This window comes from Petromyzon marinus, chromosome 49 (genome assembly GCF_048934315.1).
Source record: "Petromyzon marinus isolate PM22_M1 ecotype Great Lakes invasive population chromosome 49, UKy_Petmar_22M1.pri1.0, whole genome shotgun sequence".
In the NCBI taxonomy this organism is placed as follows: Eukaryota; Metazoa; Chordata; class Hyperoartia; order Petromyzontiformes; family Petromyzontidae; genus Petromyzon; species Petromyzon marinus.
In genome coordinates this window covers 6,404,343-6,428,405 of record NC_133715.1, presented here as the reverse complement: position 1 = coordinate 6,428,405, position 24,063 = coordinate 6,404,343, and the positions used below count along the sequence as shown (strand labels likewise).

Below are 24,063 nucleotides of genomic sequence, written 5' to 3'. Positions count from 1 at the left end.
ATCCAGATATACAAACATAGACACAACTTCAACCGAGAGGATGGTTTTTTAATTTAAAAATAATTGGAAAGATGTCATCAACCAAGTCAAACTTTAGCTGCCTTATAATTGTACAGCCATTTCCATTTCTTCCAGTTGGTTTCTCTCGTTTTCGACAACCGCTAGCCATCGCCTCTCCGTCCCCCTAACCTTCTGCAGCATAACAAAAGGCGGCTTAACTTAGCCCCCCACGGCCCTTCCTGGCTCCCCCCCCCCCTTAACCTGTATATAATCTCAAGTCTCTTAGAGCTCTCTTCACGTGATACAGCAATTTTGCTGTGACGGTTTTCACCTGAAGACAGAAGCTTGTGTTGCCTCCGAAACGTCGTGATTTAATTTAGTTGTTTTCATTTATTTTATTTTACCTACGTGACTTTACCGAAAAAAACAAAGAGTATGAATCCTTGCAGTCACGAAAGCTTCAAATCTAGAACTCTGGGGCGGTTTCGACACGCCGTTGTCTAAGCAACATAATGAGGCTTACTACGATATTCTTCTTTCGTACAGCTGCGGATGTAGATGCAGAGCGACACAACAACAAACAATTTCACATTCAGGTGGTCAGGCTGGATAGCAGCGTCAGGAACAACGGAGTGTATCGCTTTGACGTCTCCTTTGTATTTGTGGATCGGGGCATTGCGTCGTTATGTGGTGTGCGGCTCTGTTAAGGATGACCACAGTCGCACATTGGAGACTTTTCCATTTGTGCACCGATCAATGCTCGTGATGTTCAATCAATGCTGGTGACGTTATAGGCAAGGTCTCATTCGTCACTCTTACATAGCCCCGCCCACTCACCGATTAGCCCCGCCCAATATCGAGGTAACCCCACCCACTGCTCAGGTATCCCCGCCCACTCCTCAGGTAACCCCGCCCACTCCTCAGGTAACCCCGCCCACTGCTCAGGTAACCCCGACCACTGCTCAGGTACTCCCACCCACTGCTCAGGTAATCCCGCCCACTGCTCAGGTAACCCCACCCACTGCTCAGGTAATCCCGCCCAATGCCCAGGTAACTCCGCCCACTGCTCGGCTAACCCCGCCCACTGCTCAGGTAACACCGCCCACTGCTCAGGTAACACCGCCCACCACTCGCGATCCTTCGCCGCAACAATCCACCCGGCACCCGCTCGACACACGAACTCATCTCATGGCTCCATCCCCTGACTCGTGAACGATCCGACGGACGCATTCCATTCCTTTGGCTGCCACTCCGTTATCACTCTCGACCATCGCTCATTCTCCTTTATAATTGCTATTTGTATTATTATTATTATTTAACTAGAGACGCCGGTACGACCTTAGTAAAAAAAAAAAACCCCCACCGGGAATCTCAGTCGCGTTGCTCACAGCGTTGGCCTTTGACCAGCAACAAAGACAAAGCCCCCCCCCCCCCCCTCGTATAGCCTACCCATGCTGTGGGGCCAAGTGCTGCAACGCTCATGCAACCGCACACCCGCTCACCCACTCACTCACACGCGTCTGCTTTCAATTTACGAGCGTTCCTAACCCCTGCCTCACCCCCCCCCCCCTCCATCATCACATCCCCCCCCCCACCTCCCAGTTTTCTAACCCCCCCCCTCCCCCCACCATCCCCCGCAGGGCCACCGCGCAATTTTCTCTTCGCAAATTGAGGCTCCCGTAAGCGCGGTTCCTGGACCCTTCGCGTCTGGCCGCGCCAATCTCCCCGTGTCTCGCTGAGGCCATTATTGGTTCTAAAAGCCGCCGAGTGAGGGATAGGGGTGGGGGGAGTGGTGGTGGTGGTGGGGTGGGGCGCAGGTGGGGGCTTTGGAGGGTTGGGAGGGAAGGGGTTGGTTATCGACGGACGGTGGTGGCTACGCTGCACGTGGCTTGTAATGCATCGCTGTGGAGGGAGCAGCAGCGAGGATTGGTGGATCACCACACACACGGATGATGTTGTTGTGCAACTTGTTTCTCGTGGGCGTCGAGGAGGAGTCGTGCCCTGGGCTTTGCCCGGAAAGGGCGGTACAGCGAAATGTGGACTCCACCTGGTTCCATCTGTAAGGGGATTGAGTGTTGCGCCCTCGCTTGCACGCGTGGTGGTTTTTCTCCGGGTGCTCTGTTTTCCTCCTATGTGTGTATACACACCCACGCTCATTAATTGGCCGATAACACCTTAATATATAGAGGTCCGCAGAACTTGGGCAATCGTTGGTTGCGCCAGCTCCCTGCTGCGTGATTGCTGCTGCTTTCCCGCCCGTCTGCCTGTAGGTATGTTGCACTTCTTTCGCACCGTACGTCGCTAACCGTGCAAATCGGAGGTCTGTGATTCCTCCCCTTGGTGCCTCTAAGTCGCTCTCCCCTCGCAAGTTGAACTCTTTATTATATTAGTCGAAGGCCTTAACAACAGTTCTAAAAAAAATAACTACTGACAGCTGTCTGTCAATTCACTGCTGGGTGTGTTTATTTATTTTTTTGTTACACAAGAGCTCATTACAGCCGGTGGGGTGGGTGGTGACGAATGGGGGCCTCATTACACAACGTCTGTATTCCGTTGTGCTATTGAATTGAGTTGTGCTCCAGTTATTGAATCGAGAGGCTGGCACTGCGACCTGCTCACCCCGATCCCCACTCCCTCCCTCCCTTCCTTTCTCCTTCCCTCCATCACCTTCCCTCACTCGCTTCCCCCCACCTCCTATCCCTTCTTGTCCTCCTCTCCTGCCTCCCTCATTACCTGTCTCACTGCCTCCTCCGTGTACCTACTCCCCCCGTACCTCCTCGTTCCCATGCCTCCTCATCATCCCCTTACCTCCTGCTCCCCGTACCTCTGCCTACTCCCCCCACCTACCTGTACCTCCTCATTCTCAAAACCTCCTCCTCCCCGTACCTCCTCCTAATCCCCGTATCTCCTCCTCTCCACACCTCCTCCTCTTCCTCCTCCTCTACACCGCCCGCCCCCACGCCCCACACGCCCCGGTGCCTGCTCCGTCTCGCGCGCCACTGATTAATGAAACTGGAATCGATTTTTGCGCCGCTGAGCGATTCGTCCGCGGCAGTGACGGATGATGAGCGCGAGCGGCGCCCCCGCCCGATAAGAGGCTCAGGCGGGGGCGCGTCCGCGTGCCGCAACGCGGGGGTGGATAAACCCGGCTCACATGGGCACCCAGTGGGGCAGGCCGCGTGTCAAAGAGGTGAGTGTCTGCGTGTAGGTAGGGAGCGATAGTGTAGCGGTTAGCGCGCTGGGCTATGAACCTGGCGACCCGGGTTCGATTCCCGCTCACGGCCAACACCAGTGACGATTATCTGATCCGGTCCCGGGCCTCCCCTAGGTCGACTCAGCCTCAAATGAGTAGCTGGTGTGGGGTGTGTAAAAATCGCCACTGGGGAGACAAAGACGGCCGGGCGTGGTGTTCCGGCCGTGCCGGAATACATAGGTGCTACTCGCTAACAGCACTTGCCACAACTGTCTGTTAAGTCTTTACAGGGGATCTTTGTCTTTGCGTGGGTGGATAAGCACCGTGCCGGAATTCATAGGTGCTCGCGAACAGCACTTGCCCGAACAGGCTATGCGGGAGAATCTTTGCTGTTTTTTATGTGTTGGTTGGGCAGCGGTCGTGCAGTAGTTGTTATACTGTTACACGAACAGGGCGTACAAATAATCAATTCTCTCCAACTCTTCCCAAACACTTCGGGATGACTTGGGAAGAAGGGGGAGGGAATCGGCAACCTGGGACGTCTCACGGCCAAATCTGGGATGTCTCACGGCCAAACTTGGGACGTTTCGTGGCCAAATCTGGAACGTCTCACGGCCAAACCTGGGACGTCTCAAAGCCAAACCTGGGACACCTCACGGCCAAACCTGGGACGTCTCAAGGCCAAACCTGGGACGTCTCACGGCCAAACCTGGGACGTCTCACGGCCAAACCTGGGACGTCTCATGGCCAAACCTGGGACGCCTCACGGCCAAACCTGGGACGTCTCATGGCCAAACCTGGGACACCTCACGGCCAAACTTGGGACGTCTCGTGGCCAAACCTGGGACGTCTCATGGCCAAACCTGGGACGCCTCACGGCCAAACTTGGGACGTCTTGTGGCCAAACCTGGGACGTCTCAAAGCCAAACCTGGGACACCTCACGGCCAAACTTGGGACGTCTCAAAGCCAAACCTGGGACACCTCACGGCCAAACTTGGGACGTCTCGTGGCCAAACCTGGGACGTCTCACGGCCAAACCTGGGACGTCTCACGGCCAAACCTGGGACGTCTCATGGCCAAACCTGGGACGTCTCATGGCCAAACCTGCGACGTCTCATGGCCAAACCTTGGACGCCTCACGGCCAAACCTGCGACGTCTCATGGCCAAACCTGCGACGTCTCATGGTCAAAACTGGGACGTCTCGTGGCTATAATGGACGCATGAGCGAATACCCAATCCAATCCATCGTTTCGTGCTCAAACTGATGGACGCAGCGATTGGCTCAGTGCTTGATTGATTGATTGGTTAATTAATTAGTGGCGGTGGTGGTGTCCAGGCTGCCTGGTCCTGGGTGATGAATGGGAATCGGGTCTCAGTTAAGATCTCTCCGTGTCCCCTAGGCTCAGCAGTGCAACGGCCGAGCGCGTGATGGATCGAACCACGTGAGAGGCGCCCCCTTACCCCGCTCCCATTTTCCCCTCCCCCATTCCCCTCTCTACCCCCCTTCACCACCAACTACCCCACTACCCCCTCCCTCCCAAGCCTAGGGGACGCACGACCGGATCAGGTATCGGTCGCAACTGATGATAGCCGTGGTGGGGAATCGAACCCAGATCACAGATTATATTTGTGTCAACCGTCATATTTCTATATCCTCTGTAACATCGCTCCTGCTGGCATCGCGCTGCTGCTGCTGCTGCTGTCACCATCCTAGAGTCTAACCCAGTTACGGAACGCCACGGATGGTCGAGAATAAACAGCTCCTCCTTCGAGCCCCAAACATCATCGCACCTCCTCCCGGCTTTTTTGCGACCCTCCTCTTCGAAGGCTCAGTGGCTGGTGGAACCATCAGAACAACAACATCACCATCATCACCAGGCCCGATGCGCACTCCTCCTACATCAGTGAAATGTTAAAGACGAAAAAAATCAACGACGGTAACAAGGCAGCCCATGGCACGGCCCGATACAAATGCGGAGCTTTTGGCTCCAGCGGTTAAAAAAGCAACAGTGGCATACATACATACATAGTGCCGTCGTGATTATTATTATTTATTTTCTATTGAATCGAATTGACATTTCCGTGTCACGGTCTTGGCACGGGGTGGGTGCGGGGAACACAGCGGCAATTACTCGGGAGATCGCTGGACCACGAATACGCTGAGAACGAAATGAGATTTTTTTCTTGTTATATATTCCGGCGGTGCAAATGAACAGTGTTCACAAACGCCGATGTTGTGACTTGTGTTGACGCTAGACTCGCGTTGTCTACATGTGTACCGTGGGGGGAGAGCGGTAGCGCAGTGGTTCAGCGCGCCGCGCTACCAACCCGGAGACACGAGCTCGATTTCTGCTGCTCACGACCACCGCCGACATCGGTGGCGATGATCTTAGACCTGTCGTGGGCATCCCCTAGGTCGACTCGGCCTCAAATGAGTACCTGGTGCGGTGGGTAGTAAACATCGGAGCTGGGTAGTAAACATCGGAGCTGGGTACCAACCCCCTCGTGTGCCGTTACGGCCTTCATAGGTGCTCGCTAACAGCACTTGCCCCAACAGTCTATTCAGGCTATATGGGTTTATTTCTTTCTCTCTCTCTCTCTGTGTGTCTCAGCATTACTCAGTTGTTGTTTTTTTAATTTCTGTTTTTCTTTTTTCCAGCTACGGGTATCGAACTGTCGCTCCGTGGCCTCCGCGGCCTCGCTGTTAAAGAGCGGACCGCGTTAATCTCTCTCCCGTGATGAGAATCCCGTGTCTGACATTGACCGGTGCCGGCATCGATCGGCGCCGCAGAACGCGATAGGAATCCAGACTAAGACCCAATCACCCCGAACGCGCCGAATCTCCTGAGGCCTCGGAAGCTCATCGGGTTTTAAACCTGGTAAGGGAGTGTGAGGATGGGTTGGTGGGTGAGTGGTTGAGTGGGTGGATGAGCGGGTGAGCGGGTGGGTGAGTGGGTGGGTGAATGGGTGGGTGGGTGAATGGGTGGGTGGGTGTATGAGTGGGTGAGCGGGTGTGTGAGTGGGTGAGCGGTTTGGTGGGTCAGTGGGTGGGTGAGTGAGTGTGTGGTTTGGTGGGTGAGTGGATGAGTGTATGAGTGGGTGGGTGAGTGTGTTGGTAGGTGAATGGGTGGGTGGGTGGATGAGTGTTTTTTGGTGAGTAGTCGGGTGAGTGGATGAGTGGTTTGGTGGGTGAGTGGGTGGGTGGGTGAATGTGTGGTTTGGTGGGTGAGTGGGTGGGTGAGTGTGCGGTTTGGTGGGTAAGTGGAGGAGTGGGTGGGTGAGTGGGTGGGTAACAACAACTACCAGGACTTGACAGGTGTTGTAGGGAGTAGGGCTGCGAGTTGTGATTAATGAATACTGCTGATGATGATGGTGATGATGGCAATGATGATGATCAACATTATTTTGACTACGCTGATGATGGTGATGATGGTGATGCGTGATGCTCCTAATTCCTCTTCTGATGATGGTGATGCTGCTAATGCTGCTGATGATGCTTGTGTTGATGGTGATGATGCTGATGATGATGCTGATGATGCTTGTGTTGATGGTGATGATGCTGATGATGCTCTTGTTAATGATGCTGATGCTAATGATGATGCTTTTGTTGATGATGCTGATAATGATGCTAATGATGATGCCGATGATGCTCGTGTTGATGATGATGCTGATGCTTGTGTTGATGATGATACTGATGCTTGTGTTGATGATGATACTGATGCTTGTGTTGATGATGCTGATGATGATTGTGTTGATGATGATGCTGATGATGCTTGTGTTGATGATGCTGATGATGCTTGTGTTGATGATGATGATGATGATACTGATACTTGTGTTGATGCTGATGCTTGTGTTGATGATGCTGATGATGATTGTGTTGATGATGATGCTAATGATGCTTGTGTTGATGATGCTGATGATGCTTGTGTTGATGATGCTGATGATGCTTGTGTTGATGATGATGATACTGATGCTTGTGTTGATGATGATGATGCTCGTGTTGGTGATGCTGGTGATGATTGTGTTGATGCTGATGCTGATGCTTGTGTTGATGATGCTGATGTTTGTGTTGATGATGATGCTGATGCTTGTGTTGATGATGATGATGCTGATGCTTGTGTTGATGATGATGATGATACTGATGCTTGTGTTGATGATGATGATACTTATGCTTGTGTTGATGATGATGATGCTGATGCTTGTGTTGATGATGCTGATGATGCTGATGATGATGCTCGTGTTGATGATGATGCTTGTGTTGATAATGATACTGATGCTCGTGTTGATAATGCTGTTGATGAAGCTGCTGATGACGCGACGTTGCCCTCTGGTGGCTGCGTCTCTCTGCTGAAGGCAACTCACCACGCAGTGTTCTCATTGACGGATGTGTTGAGCGTTTTGATGCAGCCCAGATCGCCGCTGAACGAAAGGCGATGATGCAGTCGTGTAGTCATGGGACATTCTCAGCTCAGGAGGTGCGGTAAGCGGTCACGATGGGGCCCCCCAATATTTGATTGGTCTCGTAGGGTCGCACCTCGGCTATTACAGATCGCGGCTCCTCTTGCCCAATGACATCGTGGTGTTCACGGTCTCGAACATTTAAGGCTGTGGGGGCGCTCCGTCTTCGCCAAATGCAGCCCACGACAGCTCCGTGGTGCCTCTCTGCAACACAATTGACGCGTAATCCAATGGAACAAATACCCCGGAAACGAGGTTCGATGTGAAAGCATTTCATTAAAACCAATGCATTTAAAGCACGTGTTAGATAAGTGTTTTGTTATTTGACGCTGTTGTTGAAAAAAAAAAAATCTCACGGTGGTTGTCAAGGGAGACCCAACTCGTAGCTTTGGCCATCACTGAGGGCGGTGTTGGGGGGGGGGGCAAGGCACCCCCTGCCCCCCCCCCACGTTCGTTCTGCTGACTGGATAAGGGGCCGTCCATAAATGACGTCACGCGATTTTGGTGGATTTTTTGACCCCCCCCCCCCTCGTCACACGGCGTCACAAAAAGTCAGACCTCCCTCAAATATGACGTCACAAAGCTCTGCCCCCCCTCCTCAAAAAAACATCTTTCTATTTTGAAAATAAACATGCTTAAAATCGTTTTAAACTATTGTCATTGTAGTGCGGATTTAATGTGGCGCTGCACTTTGATGTTGTAGGAGTGTTATAACAATTAGTGTTGTTTTAAGAATTCTATATTTATATTCTTGGTTCTTTCGGTAAAGTCACGTAGAGGGGAAACAATATAATAATAAAAAATATTATATGTTTAATATACATTTTTATATATTTTTTATAATTTCATTGTTTCCCTTCTACGTGACTTTACCGAAAGAACCAAGAATATGAATCGTTGCAGTCACGAAAGCTTTAAATCAAAATTCTATATTTATTTAAAGTTGCGCATTTTGATGTGACGTCACATTTCTCAACCCCCCCCCCCCCCCCTCGTAACACATCGTCACAAATGTCTGACCCCCCCTCCTCCTCCCTAGCTGCGTGACGTCATTTATGGACGGCCCCTAACGACTTGCCTCCACTTCTCGGGTCACCACCACCAGCAGCAGCGGCAGCAGCAGCAGCGGCCACACGGCGGCGCTGTGACGCTGGGCAAAGGGCAGAAGCGGCACTGGAGAGTCGCAGCCCTGCAACTTCACTGCGCTCGCCACTGCTGGCAGGTGGCTCGGGGCCTTCACGAGAAAGAGCTCCTGGAGGTGAGGATTTGTTCGGTCGGCTCTTTGACGCTGGCCCAGACGCGTTGGAAAAATATGGGAGTTACCCACATTTTACTCCACCACGCAAAGACAAAGATACCCCGTGCAGCCTTAACGGGGGACGAATAGCACCTATGAAGCGCGGCACGGCACACGATGGGGTGGGTTCCCAGCACCACGATGGGGTGGGTTCCCAGCACCACGCCCGGCCGCATTTATCTTCGTCCGCCTTTGCCACGAGGGAGACAAAAGCGGCCGGGCGTGGTGCTGGCTGTCCACCCCCTCGTGTGCCGTGCCGGCTTTCATAGGTGCTCGCTAACAGCACTTGCCCAAAAGCGCCTTTGTCTCCCGAGTGGCGAAGTTTACGCACCGCACCAGTTACTCATTTGAGTAGACGTAGGGGAGTGCCCAAAGAACGATTTAAATATTGCCCCCACACACACACACACACATGTACGTACACACGCACACACGTGTTTCAATTCCTGCACGCGTATATGCCTCTGATAAAATACACCTTTCATATTTGTACAGGCTTCTAAACAATGACCCGCATACTCGTGTCAGCACATACCAAGATAAAGACAAAGATCGCCCATATACCCTTTAACAGGCTGTTGGGGCAAGTGCTGTTGGCGAGCAGCACCTACGAAAGGCCGGCGAGGCACACGTGACTGTGGGGTAGTCAACGCAACGCCACGGCCGCCTTTGTCTCCCCGCAATGCTGATGTGTTGTTTTCGCCACCGCACCAGCCACTGTAAGGTCAGAACCGATCTAGATTTGAAGCTTTGGTGACCGCAGTGATCCATACTCTCTGGTTCTTTCGCTAAAGTCACGTAGGTAGAAAATAAAATAAAACACGTGACTTAACTCAGAACCGGTTCAGATGTGCGTCAGCGATGGTTTGGCTGCGGGAATGGAACTCGGGTCACGGGGTGTTCGTGGGGCGCAGTCCGCTCACCACCACACACGCGCAGGCATCGTCAGCATCGCTCAGAGGGGCGTTGAGCAACGGGATGCATCGGCTCTCAGACCCTATCCGCTCCACTATTCTCCAGCGAAGCGGTTGATAAACTTTACTACAGCCTTGCGCCACCTTTGGTTCGTAATTCGTTAAAACAAACGCGTAATGTTAAGGGGTGCGTAGGGTTTCATGAAGCAGAGTAAGTTGTAACTTAAGTGCCCGTGTTTAATTTGTGTTTTCGATGATTTCGCGTCTAAAAAAATAATCTGCCCATGTCTCGCTACCCCCAGGAAGGGCATCTCGCACCCCCCCCCCAGGTGCATGATGCGCCCCAGGTTAAGCAGAAGAACCACTAATTTAGTGGAATTCTGCTGCTGTATTCGTTATAGGGGCAAACTGGGGCTATGAAGCTATAATTATCTGCCCGAAACGTCGCCCATTACATACACACACACATATATAAGATAACATATTTATTAAACTTTTAGGGCCACAGTGTTTTTCTTTCACGAATGTGCTGAGTGCTTTTTGTTTTTTTTTTCGTGTTAAAAACGTTCAGGACGTTGTTAGTGTACGTTCATTGTGTTGGGTGTCGTCATCATGGCCCCAACCCCACCATCCCCCTCCCCCCATCGTGTACTCAGCACTCTTTACAGACGCAACCGGCCGGTCACCGTTGGACCGGTACAGCCGGTCTTCACCGCCAGCAGGTATCGCGACCTGGCGTACAAAGGCCTGGAATCTCCCCTCACCCCTCCCCTTCAACCCCATCCCCCAAACCGGATTCCATTAATTTCAATTCAAGACGAAGCAAAGATAGCGACAACGGAACATACGTGGGCGGTGTGGCAAAGACAACGCCCCCCCCCCCCCGTATAGGCTTCAGCATGCAAGTGCTGTTGTGGTACGCCTATGAAGGCCGCCGGGACACGCCAGGGGAGCGGTGAATGGGCCAGAACCACGCCCGCGGCCGCCTTTGTCTCCCCAGTGCACGATGTTTACACGCAGCGACGTGAACGGAGTCGCGGCTTCCCGGGTCGGATATTCGTCCCGGATGTTGCCCGGCGAGCAGGAATCGAACTCGGGTCGCCGGGTTCGTGGGGCAACTTACATTCGTCCTCACGATTTGTGGTCGCGTTGACGTTAAAGAAATAACCGATCATATGCTTAACACTGTGGCCAATGTAGCGGCCACGAGTGGCTGTTTTGGGGGTCCCATCTGGTGCTAGCGCAGCCCATTGCGGTTGTCGCCTATCCAAGGGCTAAGCCAGGCTCCGCCCTGCTTAGCTCCCCAGATCTTCCGAGACCCGACGCATCCTCCACACGATTCACGCTCCAGTTCACTCGCTCAGCACGCATCAAGCCCGCTCCTTGTCACTCTTCTATCGCTACTACCGCGGTGTGAACTTCAGCCCCTTGATCTTCTTCCGCCAGGCGTTGAGGACTCGGTCTACGCGAAACCGATTGTTTAACTTCATCCACACTGTGTCAACCACCAACTTGACTCGCTCACCTTCTCAGCCACTCACTACTTCACTCACTCAACCGCTCACGAGCTCACCACACCGCAGGTCACCTCACTCCACTCTCTTTGCTTCTTTCCTCCTACTGCTCCACTCTGGAATTCCCTCCCCCCATCAACGTCTCCTAGTCCTCCAGTTCCCAAGAAAAATAATCATCGTAAGAAACTCGCTCAAATCAACAAACATGTTGCACTCATCTATTGCAACGTTGATATGAGTGCTGTTTGTTGCTGGCCGCTTGCCGTTTTGAGCTTGTGGGCCAGGTGAAGAGATGATGGTGGTGGGTATTTCTTACACAAAGGACTCGCGTACTGATGATCGTGTTACCCCAAACCACTCCTCCCCACTCCTCTCCCCCCCCCTACTCCCCCCCAACCCACTACGCCCCCCCCACTCCCCCATCACCCCTCCACTACTGCCCCCCACCCCACTACTCCCCCCACCCCACTCCCTCCCCCCACTACTCCCCCACTACTCCCCCACCACTCCCCCCACCCCACTCCTACCCACTCCTCTTCCCACTACCCCCCCTACTCCCCCCCAACCCACTACGCCCCCCCACTCCCCCATCACCCCCCACCACTACTCCCCCACCCCACTCCCCCCCCCACCACTCCCCCACCCAACTCCCACCCACTGCTCCCCCCCACCCCCATTCCTCCTCCCGCCTCCCCCATTTATTAATCCCCGACCCACCCTCTGACGTGTTTGCAAGCACCCATTTTTTATAATAATAGTAAACACCAACACAAACTCGTTACATTCGGCAATAACAATGCGTCCTTAACAATAACAAACAAAAAAAGCATACTGGGTGACGTTTCGAGCAATTGGCCTTCTTCACGTAGCGCGCCACTGGCCAAGGCGGACTCTCATCGCCAAATAAGCCGCTCTGAATACCCACCGGTAAAAATCGTTGGGCTCGGTAAAAAAAAAACCCGGTCTAGACTCTGTTGTGTGTGTATTGAACTTCTCTCGCAGCACCGTACGTGACCAACCATGCTAATCGGAGACGCGGGGGGGGAGGGGTTGATTAGACAACAAACTAAAAATACAAAGTAGCAGTCCTAAAGAAATTGGTTTTAAATCCCGACCGCAAACGTCCCGCGTCCGGTAGAGTCGACGCGAGCGATGGGCTCGGGGCAATGGATCGTCGCATTTTTCCCCATTCACTCGAATGCCGTCGCAAACGTGACGCCACGTCGAAGACGGCCGGCGGTCGAGACTAAAGAAGGAGCGGCGGTCCAACGTGGGTGGGGGGAGGGGGTAAGGCTTGAAATCGACATTCGCGCACAGCTGCAGCGGGGTGGGATTGCTGAGTTACGTGGCCGCGAGATGGGGGAAGGAGGCCTTCGGTCCAGCAGTGGATCGATCGTGGCCTGATTATTGATGCGGACGATGGCGAGAGGGGGTGAGAGGAGGAAGGGGAGGTTGGGTGAGTGTGGGAGAGGGTGAGAGAGAGAGAAGGGATAGGGTGAGTGTAGGAAGAGAGAGGGGTGAGTGTGGGGAGGGAGAGGGGTGAGTGTGGGGAGGGAGAGGGGTGAGTGTGGGGAGGGAGAGGGGTGAGTGTGGGGAGGGAGAGGGGTGAGTGTGGGAAGAGAGAGGGGTGAGTGTAGGAAAAGAGAGGGGTGAGTGTGGGAAGGGAGAGGGGTGAGTGTAGGAAGGGAGAGGGGTGAGTGTAGGAAGAGAGAGGGATGAGTGTGGGAACAGAGAGGGGTGAGTGTAGGAAGAGAGAGGGGTGAGTGTGGAAAGTGAGAGGGGTGAGTGTAGGAAGTGAGAGGGGTGAGTGTGGGAAGAGAAAGGGGTGAGTGTAGGGAGAGAGAGGGGTGAGTGTAGGAAGAGAGAGGGGTGAGTGTAGGAAGAGAGAGAGGTGAGTGTAGGAAGAGAGAGAGGTGAGTGTAGGAAGGGGAGAGGGGTGAGTGTAGGAAGAGAGAGAGGGGTGAGTGTAGGAAGAGAGGGGTGAGTGTAGGAAGGGAGAGGGGTGTGTGTAGGAAGGGAGAGGGGTGAGTGTGGAAAGTGAGACGGGTGAGTGTAGGAAGAGAGAGAGGGGTGAGTGTAGGAAGAGAGAGAGAGGTGAGTGTAGGAAGAGAGAGGGGTAAGTGTAGGAAGAGAGAGAGGGGTGAGTGTGGGAAGAGAGAGGGGTGAGTGTAGGAAGAGAGAGAGGGGTGAGTGTGGGAAGAGAGAGAGGGGTGAGTGTAGGAAGGGAGAGGGGTGAGTGTAGGAAGAGAGATGGGTGAGTGTAGGAAGGGAGAGGGGTGAGTGTAGGAAGAGAGATGGGTGAGTGTAGGAATGGAGAGGGGTGAGTGTGGGAAGAGAGAGGGCTGAGTGTAGGAAAGGAGAGGGGTGAGTGTAGGAAGAGAGAGAGGGGTGAGTGTAGGAAGAGAGGTATGTGAGGAGGAGCAGGGGAGGGAGGGGGGCTGAGGAGGTGAGCAGCTCAGGAATGTTGCCCAGCGACTGCATTTCTCCCTCTCAAACCCAGCTAGGACCGGTCCAGTGCCCCCCTCCAACCACCCCTCCCCTCCCCCCGGCCCCTCCCCTCACCCCCACAACAACAGCGGCACACGAGGCATGACGCGCGCATCGCTCCGCGGTGTAAACACGCGCGCCGCGTCACCGCACAGAGGTCGTCTATTTCCGCCAAACTCGGGATTACTCCGTGGGTTATGGTGGCGATGTCGTTCGTTGACGCCGCCGCCGCTGCTGCTGCTGCGTTGCCAGCGGCGCACAAGCACAGTTAACAATAAGCACAACTAAACTATGGTATTTTATTGTACCGGCTAAAGCCCACTGGACGCCACGGTGGTGAGATGTTGACTCCCTCGCCTGATGTGCAGGAGTTAGTGGGCTCTATCCCGACCCCGACGCCTACTGCTGTATATTTGGAGTTTGCGAGACTCTCTCTCTCTCTCCCCGTGGTTGCGTGGATTTTTCTCCGGGTCCTCCGGTTTTTCCCCTCCACATTCAGAATCACGCGTTCAGAGTAGTTGGCTGCTACACATTTGCACGTGGCAAGCCACGTGCTACACATTTGCACGTGGCAAGCCACGTGCAAATGTGTAGCAGAGCCACAATAGAGATTGTGGCTCTGGTTCAGAGGCGACCTGGCCACGTGTGATGATGATGATTCATCATCAACCATCACGGGGCAGAGAGACAGCACGTGGGGACTCCGAATATACAACAACAGTCATCGTCAGTCAGGGTCCGGGATCGAACCCACGGGCTCCTCCATTGCAGGCGACGGAGATGACGTCGCCACGCCACCACGGCGCCCACTAAAAGGCGACGTTTCGGGCTAATGGCCCTTCGTCATAGCACACGACGCGTTAAATTTACGCGCTCCATTTACGTACTGTGAATAAGGCTCATTTCCCGAAAACGTCCACACATTTTTAAAATGTTCCCTTCGAAGGCCACACGCGCAGTGTTATTGACGAACGTGATGAGTGGTTTTGTCGTTGTGTGTATGTGTGTTGTGTTCGTTGTTGGCTGCTGGCCAAACATTTCCGGTAGCCGTTTTCAACCCGTGCAAATGGATGGGGATGATGGCGAGGGGGGGTTGTGTGGCGTCTGTGCGCATGTTTGGATGGGTGGGGGTTTGGGTGGGGGTTGGGTGGGGGGCTGGGTGGGGGTTTGGGTGGGGAGCAGTGGTGTAGCGGTTGGCGCGCTGCGCCACGAACCTGGCCACCCGGGTTCGATTCCCGCTCGCGGCCAACACCATTGAGGATTCTTTTCAACCGGTCCTGGGTCTCCTCTAGGTCGACTCAGACCTCAAATGTGTACCGGGCGCGACCGGGCGTGGTGCTGGCCACCCATTCCCTCGTGTGCCGTGCCGGCCTTCATAGGTGCTCGCTAACAGCGCTTGCCCCACAAGTGTGTAAAGTCTATACGGGGAATCTATGTCTTGGGAATTTTATGGATTCGTTTTTTTTTGTCGGAACAAACATCGATGGGAGGATTCCTTTACTGACTGTAGTGGAAGGGTTTTGTAAAATTCGTGCAAAGGAAAAGCCGGCGGGGGGAGAGGGGGGGGGGGTCGCCGCTTCTGTTTTCCAGGTGTCCGATGTCGTGTTCACCGGTGTCGCGTGGCGAACATCAATTTAACTCCGTGAATTAACAATGGAACCCCCCCCCACCACATTCCCCCGCCGCCAACCCCCCGGGCCCCCACCCCAATCGCCTACCCCCCACCCTCTCCCCCTCGTAACGTGAACCCGAGACGCGGGATTGTCGCGAAGAGCAAATGACCCGTGATGGTGGTGATGTTCTCGCGAACGGCACTTGCCCCAACAGTTGTTGAGGCTATACGGGGGTGGGGGTCGTTTTTGTCTTTGGTGGTGACGTGGAGCTGAGTGAACTGGCCCATGACCTGCAGCCAGCGGTGTCAAGATCGCCCTCAGCGGAGGGAGGTTCGTGAAGGACGCCACCGAGGGTTTGGAGGCAGTCGCCATCCAGCAACAACGGAGGAGGGCAGAGGAGCGACGCTCACAACTTGTAACTTTAAACTATTCAACTGAATCCTTCATTTTACCAGGTAAGGTCCCACTCTGAGCCGTACAGCTCTTTTTCAGAAGCGACCTTGCTCTCGCAAATGATGGCTCAACGAAGTGACCTATCGTGTGGAAATGTACAGCAGTGGGAAAATACTCTAAACGCGTGACGTTGATTCTTAGTGTGGAGGGGGGGGGGGGGAACCAGAGGACCCGGAGAAATATCCACTCGGCCACGGAAAGAGAGACACGCAAAGTCCAAATAGCCAAAGCTGTAAACCAGGCGAGGTGGTTATAACGACTGCGGGGGGCACAGTTGGTGGACCTGCCAGCCATCTCAGTCACTCAACCCACTGCACCTGGGCTTGTTTCACCACCTCCTGCTCGCGGGTCTTCAACACTTCACGTGGCCTTCAACACTTCACGTGGCCTCAAAATGCACCGAGCATGCCACAGCCGTCGTGATGAACGGCCGGTGTTGTTGATGGTGATGGTGGTGATGATAGGTCGCGCGTTCTGTCTGAGCTCCTTGACGATCACGGCTCCCCTGAGTGAGTGAGGGAGATTTACAAGCACCGATTTAACTCGAGGAGCGGTGGCGCAACGGTTAGCGCACCGCACTTAACGCAGCCGGCGTCCGGAGGTCGATTGCCGCTCACGAACAATGAACCGTTCCTGGGCCTCCCCTAGTTCGCCCCAGCCTTTGCACGAGTACCTGGTGCTGAGAATAAACATTAGCACTTGCCCCAACAGTCTGCTAAAGGCTATACGGGGGGTCTTTGTCTTTTTTGAACAAGCACGCGACCGCTCACAACACGCATACACACACAAAGACAAAGATCCCCTATAGTGTATAGCCTGTAACAAACCGTTGGGTCAAGTGCTGTTTGCGAGTTGTACCTATGAGGTCCGGCAAGGCACACTCAGGGGTGGTGTGTTCGGAATCACGCACGACCGCCTTTGTCTCCACAGCGCTGATGTTTACACAGGGCAACAGATTATCAAGACTGAACTTGAAACGTGAACTCACTCTCTCATCATCTCAATCGATTACCGACTCACCTTCCCATTCACTCGCTCATTCACTCTCCCTTGCAAACGATACTTTGTCCTGCTCTCTCGAGTTCTCACTTGCTGAAACAAAGTCGATGTGACCAACCCGCCCATCGCCCAGCTCAACCAATGACCCATTTCACCTACTCACTCATTCACTCACTCACTGGCCATTGACACTCGACTATGCTGGTCGAGAGAGCTCTTCTCAGCTTGGTTGAACAGAACGTGAACTTGGCTGTTATTGCACCACGGAAAGTCGAGGGGGGGCGGCGGTGGGTGGGGGGCTGGTGTGGAGGGGGGGTGGGTTGGAGGGGGGGGGGATTGGCGGGGGGGGGGCTGTGAATGGGCTGAGTGCATCAGCGCATACAGGAGCGGGGCGTGGGGGGCCGGTCCCGTCTCCCTCGCTCGGAGGGGCGCCCAAAGCAAACACCGCCACCGCGGCGCGAAATCGGCGAGAAGTCGCGCAGGGCGCCGGGGACGCCGGCACCGTCGGCTTCGTGACAGAGCGAGAGAGGGGGAGACTTCGCTCGGTGTGTCTCTGTGTGTGTGTCTCTGTGTGTGTCTGTGTGTGTGTGTGTCTGTGTGTGTGTCTGTGTGTGTTTGTGTGTGGGGAGCGGTAGTGTAGCGGTTAGCGCGCTGCGCTATGAACCTGACGACCCGGGTTCGATTCCCGCTCACGGCCAACACCGGTGACGATTATCTGAATTGGTCCTGGGCCTCCCCTAGGTCGACTCAGCCTCAAATGAGCGCCTAGTGCGGTGTGTAAGCATTGCCACTGGGGAGACAAAGGCGGTCGGGCGTGGTGTTGGCCACCCAACCCCTCGTGTGCCGTGCCGGCCTTTATAGGTGATCCCTAACAGCACTTGCCCCTACAGAATGTTAAGGCTATACCGGGATCTTTGTTTTATGTGTCTGTGTGTGGGGAGCGGTGGTGTAGCGCTGCGCTAAGAACCCTGTGACCCGAATTCGATTCCCGCTCACGGACAATACCAGAGGCGATCATCTGAACCGGTCACGGGTGACTACCCGTATGAATAGGTGACCGTTCATACGGATAGGTGACTTCGTACGGTGCTACTATGAAGAGGATCTTTGTCTTTGTTTGTCGGCGTGTTGAACTCTGCGTGGTTGTGTGTGTTGGCACCATTTCGTCTTTGTTGGCACAGTGGGGTAGCACAGGTAGTAACATCCGGCTGCCAGTAATCTGTAAGTCAACTCATAACCACCTGCGTTCTGTCCCAACAGGCCTTGCACACTTAACACGACCTCAAGGTGCAACTGGCCTGGCACGAGTGCCGTGATGATTGTCGCCGCCACTTAGTGGCGAATGTTATTGTTGCTGTATACGTGGACGCGTATGTATGTTGTGTGGCGAGCGGTCGTGTAGCGGTTAGCGCGCTGCGATACGAACCCCGGTGACAGCGAGTTCGATTACCGCTCACAACACCGGTGACGATTATCTGAACCGGTTCCTGGGCCTCCCCTAGGTCGACTCAGCCTCAAATGAGTACCTGGTGCGCTGTGTAAACATCGCCACTAGGGAAACAAAGGCGGTCGGGCGTGTTGTTGACCTCCCCTAGGTCGACTCAGCCTCAAATTAATACCTGGTGAGGAAATAAAGGCGGCCAGGCGTGGCGTTGGCCACCCACCCCCTCAAGTACCGGGCCCTTCATAGGTGCCCGCTAACAAGACTCGCCCTAGCAGTCGGTTAAAGGCTCTACGGGGGATCTTTGTCTTTGTAGGAGTGGTTAGATGTATGGAGTATGTGCCTATGTTTGTTTTATTTGTGTTAGACCGCGGGTCGGAAAACGACAATTACAAGAAGAGACAGCTTTTTCAAATTGGATTTAAACATACTCTTTGGTTCTATTGGGTAAAGTCACGTAGGTAAAAAATACCCAATAGAACCAAAGAGTATGGATCCTAGCAGTCACGAAAGCTTTAAATCTAGAATGGATTTAAACAACTAAAAAGCTTTATTTCAAGAGGCGCAGTGCGATGTGTTGAATGCGAGACAGTGGTCCCTGACTTAAAGGACTGTCACAAAGCAGCAATCCTCGAAGAGCCGCACACGGCTACGGAGCCGCAGGTTGCTGACCCCTGCCCGTGGTTAATTGACCTTCCATGGTGAACTGAGCTTCCATGGTAAACTGGACTTCCAGGAGCCATGGTAAACTGGACTTCCAGGAGCCATGGTAAACTGGACTTCTTCCATGGTGAACTGGACTTCCATGGTGAACTGACCTTCCATGGTGAACTGAGCTTCCATGGTAAACTGGACTTCCAGGAGCCATGGTAAACTGGACTTCCATGGTGAACTGGACTTCCATGGTGAACTGAGCTTCCATGGTAAACTGGACTTCCAGGAGCCATGGTAAACTGGACTTCCATGGTAAACTGGACTTCCATGGTGAACTGGACTTCTTCCATGGTAAACTGGACTTCCATGGTAAACTGGCCTCCCAGGAGCCATGGTGAACTGGACTTTCATGTTAAACTGGACTTCCATGGTAAACTGGACTTCCATGGTAAACTGGCCTCCCAGGAGCCATGGTAAACTGGACTTCCTTGTAAACTGCCCTCCCATGGACAGACCGATAGGGTCACGACTCATCGACCCAGGTCGCGCGTCTCATGCACCGTGCGCGTGAAAGCCGATTGTCGATTTATGCAAACGATATTGAAATTAACCATATTTCGATTTGAATGGTTAGGCCAAAACAACAACAAAAAACAACGATTGTCTTTAACCCCTCCGCCACCCGCCGAGATTGTCACGTTGACACGGATACCATGGGGGGACATCAACACATCAACACATCAACATGCGTGTGCTGTGATCCACCAACCCTCGTGCCGACGCGGCTGCTGCCGCTGCTTCAGGCGGCCACGTGACCGCGTGGCACACCACCAGCGGCACTCACCACCAAAGACAAAGTTCCCCCGTGTAGCCTGTAACGGACTGTTGGGGCGAGTGCTGTCAGCGAGTGGCACCTTCCAAGGCCAGCACCACGCCCGCCCGGCCGCCTTTGTCTCCCTAGTGGCGATGTTTACACACAGCGCTGGGTAGCCATTTGAAACCGAGTCGACCTATGGGAGGCCCAGGAGCAGGTTCAGATAATCGTCAGCGGTGTTGGTGTTGACCGTGAGCGCGAATCGAACTCTGGTCGCCGGGTTCGTAGCGCGGCGCGCTAACCACCACCACCACCGCCCGGCTTTGAGAATGGCCGTGGTCTGCAAGCGATCGATAAGTGAACAACCCTGCCCCTTGTTACACCCCGCAGTGAATGAGCGCCTCGTGAGTCGAATCACGGACCCCCACGAACCGCAGGTCGAGGTTTTATTTGCGGGGGGGGGGGGGGGGAGCGTGTTGGAAGGGGGTGGGGGTGATGCCTGGAAGCACGGCTTTGCGTCAATCAAGGGGGGTTAACCTTTGTTCTAAAACGTTATAAACGTTATAAGAACGTCATCCCCTGCGAATGGGCGGAACAAAGTCTCAGTGCTTCCAGATAGGCCGAGACGATGTGGTCACGCAGGTGCATCGTGGTGCTCGTGGTGGTGGTGGTGGTGAGCGACCTGAGATGATGGCAGTCCACAGCTATGCACCCCAATCTCACACTCTAACCCTGACCCCTACACCCTCATTCTCACCCCTACATCCTGACCACTAAACCCTAATCCTGACCCCTACACCCTCATTCTCACCCCTACATCCTGACCACTAAACCCTAATCCTGACCCCTACATCCTGACCACTAAACCCTAACCCTGACCCCTACACCCTCATTCTCACCCCTACATCCTGACCACTAAACCCTAATCCTGACCCCTACATCCTCATTCTCACCCCTACATCCTGACCACTAAACCCTAATCCTGACCCCTACACCCTCATTCTCACCCTTACATCCTGACCACTAAACCCTAATCCTGACCTCTACACACTCATTCTCACCCCTACATCCTGACCACTAAACCCTAACCCTGACCCCTACACCCTCATTCTCACCCCTACATCCTGACCACTAAACCCTAATCCTGACCCCTACACCCTCATTCTCACCCCTACATCCTGACCACTAAACCCTAATCCTGACCCCTACACCCTCATTCTCACCCCTACATCCTGACCACTAAACCCTAATCCTGACCCCTACACCCTCATTCTCACCCCTACATCCTGACCACTAAACCCTAATCCTGACCCCTAAACCCTAACCCTGACCCTCAAACCATAACCCTGACCCCTATGACCCCTATATTCTGACCACTAAACCCTATCCTGACCCCTAACCATAACCCTGACCGCTCAACCCTAATCGTGACCCCTACATCCTAACCATAGCCCCTAAACCCTAAACCTTACCGCAAACCCATAACGGATAACCCTACTCTATAAATGGACATCTGTGATAAAGAACTTCAGAGGTCATTGGATTCCTCCAGGATAAATAATTATTCGGAATTCTGATAACCATAAACCCTAACCCCTATACTCAATCCCTCATCATAAACCCAGAACCCTAAACCCTGTCCCTCAGACTAGACCCTAAACAACTAACGCACACAAAGCCACATTCTCACCAAGTGACAATATACTTAGGCATACACATTTACTGTCCTATACACACATATATAGTCTATATATATCTGTCTGTCCACTAAAACAATAACACGCATTTCTTAACACGCGCAAAAAAGTCGGATTTGGCCAAACGACCCAAATTGGCAATGACTCTCCTGAAATCGCAGTCACGTGACTCAGCGAGGCGTTCCCGTTTCGGCACAGTGGAGTGTGGAGGCCAGCCGCACACGTGCCACGTTCAGTGTTGACATCGGGCGAGGGAAACGGTATCGGACTTTGCTCACTTTCTATGAGCCTCATCAACATCATCATCATCGTTCTTCAGAGGAGGCGTACTCTCTGCAGCCCGTGTGTGTGTGTAGGGGGGCGGTGGTGTAGCAGCTGGAGCGCTGCGCTACAAACCCGGCGACCCGAGTTCGATTCCCGCTCACGGCCACCAACACCGGTGACGATTATTTGAACCGGCCCTGGGCCTTCCCCTAGGTCGACTCAGCCTCAAATGAGTACCTGGCGTGGTGTTTAAGAACATCACCGGGGAGACAAAGGCGGTCGGGCGTGGTGCTGGCCACCCACCCCCTCGTGTACCGTGTCGGCCTTGATAGGTGCTCGCTTATAGCACTTGCCCCAATAATCTGTTCAGGCTATACGGGGGATCTTTGTGTTTTGCACAGACGCCGTGGTGATGTCATTGCTATTTCGTTGTAAACGGTGGCTGTTATTGTGTTTGCTGTCTGGAGGTCGCTATCGATCTCCTGTGAGTCCTATCGCACAATTATTTCCAGTTATCACGGTCTATGAGTGATTCCTCCAAATACCCGCTCACTCACAAACTCACTCACCCATTAACTTACCCGCCAACTCACCCACTCACTCACCCACTCACCCACTCTTTCACCCACTCACTAAACTACTCACTTACTTATCCACATACTCACCCACTCACCCGCTCACTTACCCATTCACCCGCTCACTCACCCATTCACGCACCCACTGACTCCTCCCCACGCGTTGAACCAGTGCTCACAAGCAATTGCCCGAGCTATGGAGTCCTCCATATATTAAGATGCTTTCAGCCAATCAACATAGCTATTTCTGTGACCAGTCACAAGCTAATCCCTCAGCTATTTCAATGACAAATTCTCCTGTTTGATATGTAAACCCCTTTGTCAAGGTGCCTCACTTCTCTCAACCAGCTTAAAAGACGCTACGAATCTTAGCAGCGTTCATTAAAGCTCTGTTGTCCGGGCAGTTTTTGTTCCTTCACCTGAAGAAGGCTACTTGTGTTGTGGCCGAAACGTCGTGAGAATTTTATTTTATTATTTTATTCTCATTCTACGTGACTTTACCGAAATGACCAAAGAAGATGAACCCTTGCAGTCACGAAAGCTTTAAATAGAAATCAACGGGTGTTTATAAATGTGGGAGGAAACCGGAATACCCAGTGGGTGGGGGGGTGTACGAGGGAACAACACGCTATCACATTCAGATGGAACAGGTGGAGTTCACGTTTTTTTGTGCTATAACCTAAAACTAAACTATTTTATTTTATTAGGTAAGCCCCACTGAGCTATGCAGCTCTTTTTTCAGAAGCGACCTGCCCACAAATGACAGCTCAACGAAGCGGCTTATCACATGGAAATTTCGGGCAGCCAAATACTCTAAACGCGTGATGTTGATTCTAAATGTGGAGGGATAAAGCCGGAGGACCCGGAGAAATATCCACGCGGGAGAGAGAGAGAGAGACAAGCACACTCCAAATGTACAGCAGGCGTCAGGGTCGGGATCGAACCCACGACCAGCTGCGTACCAGGCGAGGGAGGTTAACATCACCGAGCCACCGTGATTATGATGAGAGAAAGAGAGAGACACGCAAACTCCAAATGTACAGCAGGCGTCAAGGTCGGGATCGAACCCACGACCAGCTACGTACCAGGCGAGGGAGGTTAACATCACCGAGCCAACGCGGCGAGGTGTACCGCCTTCTCCTGCCAGAGCCCAGGGTACGGCTCAACATGTGGAGGAGGAACGAGGAGAAGGAGGGAGTGAGCAGGAGTGAGCTGCATGGAGGAAGAACAGCGTCGGTTGTCATGAGTATGCGGGGGTGGGGGGTTTGGGGGGTGCTGGTGGGTACGGGAGGAGGGTAATGCGGGGGGGTGTGGGGGGGAGGGGTGGGGCGGATGTGGGGGGGTGGCTTTGTGCGCCACTCATCTCTGCAAGGCTGAACTTTCGTCTCGGTATGGAATTAAACCTTCATTGTATGCACGCGCGGTTCCTAAGGGACAAAGCAAACCCCTGCCCCCCCCAATATAGAAGTCGAACTCCACCTCTGCTTCTCTTGAACATCCACCACGGAAGAGGCCTCCTTCGGACGCACCTCGTCGTGCGCCAACTGCTGCCCGTTGTTTGCGCCGTAAAACCGGCGCCGTGAAGTTCAAAGTAACACTGCGGTTAAAGCGCAAATGTCACCGGTTAATGCATAACGCGCCCGTTAAGATTGTGGATCGCGCTGTTTTTTGTTGATTTGCTCTTGACT

The 24,063-nt window shown here is 53.5% G+C and overlaps 3 long non-coding RNA genes across 3 annotated transcripts in view; 2 read left to right on the top strand and 1 right to left on the bottom strand.

The window, feature by feature from the left end:
* Positions 1 to 2,439: 2,439 nt before the first annotated feature.
* Positions 2,440 to 23,618, bottom strand: LOC142931120 (uncharacterized). The gene is made up of 3 exons (XR_012947137.1): positions 23,461 to 23,618; positions 7,558 to 7,857; positions 2,440 to 5,031 (listed from the first exon to the last, which is right to left on the bottom strand). It is a non-coding gene; the product is annotated as an uncharacterized LOC142931120 (long non-coding RNA).
* Positions 7,571 to 10,973, top strand: LOC142931121 (uncharacterized). Its single transcript, XR_012947139.1, has 3 exons — positions 7,571 to 7,670; positions 8,693 to 8,911; positions 9,525 to 10,973. It is a non-coding gene; the product is annotated as an uncharacterized LOC142931121 (long non-coding RNA).
* Positions 15,730 to 24,063, top strand: part of LOC116952958 (uncharacterized) — a 19,987-nt gene continuing 11,653 nt past the window's right edge. The window contains exon 1 of the long non-coding RNA XR_012947138.1: positions 15,730 to 15,933. This is a non-coding gene — a long non-coding RNA (uncharacterized LOC116952958). The remainder of the gene's footprint in view (positions 15,934 to 24,063) is intronic.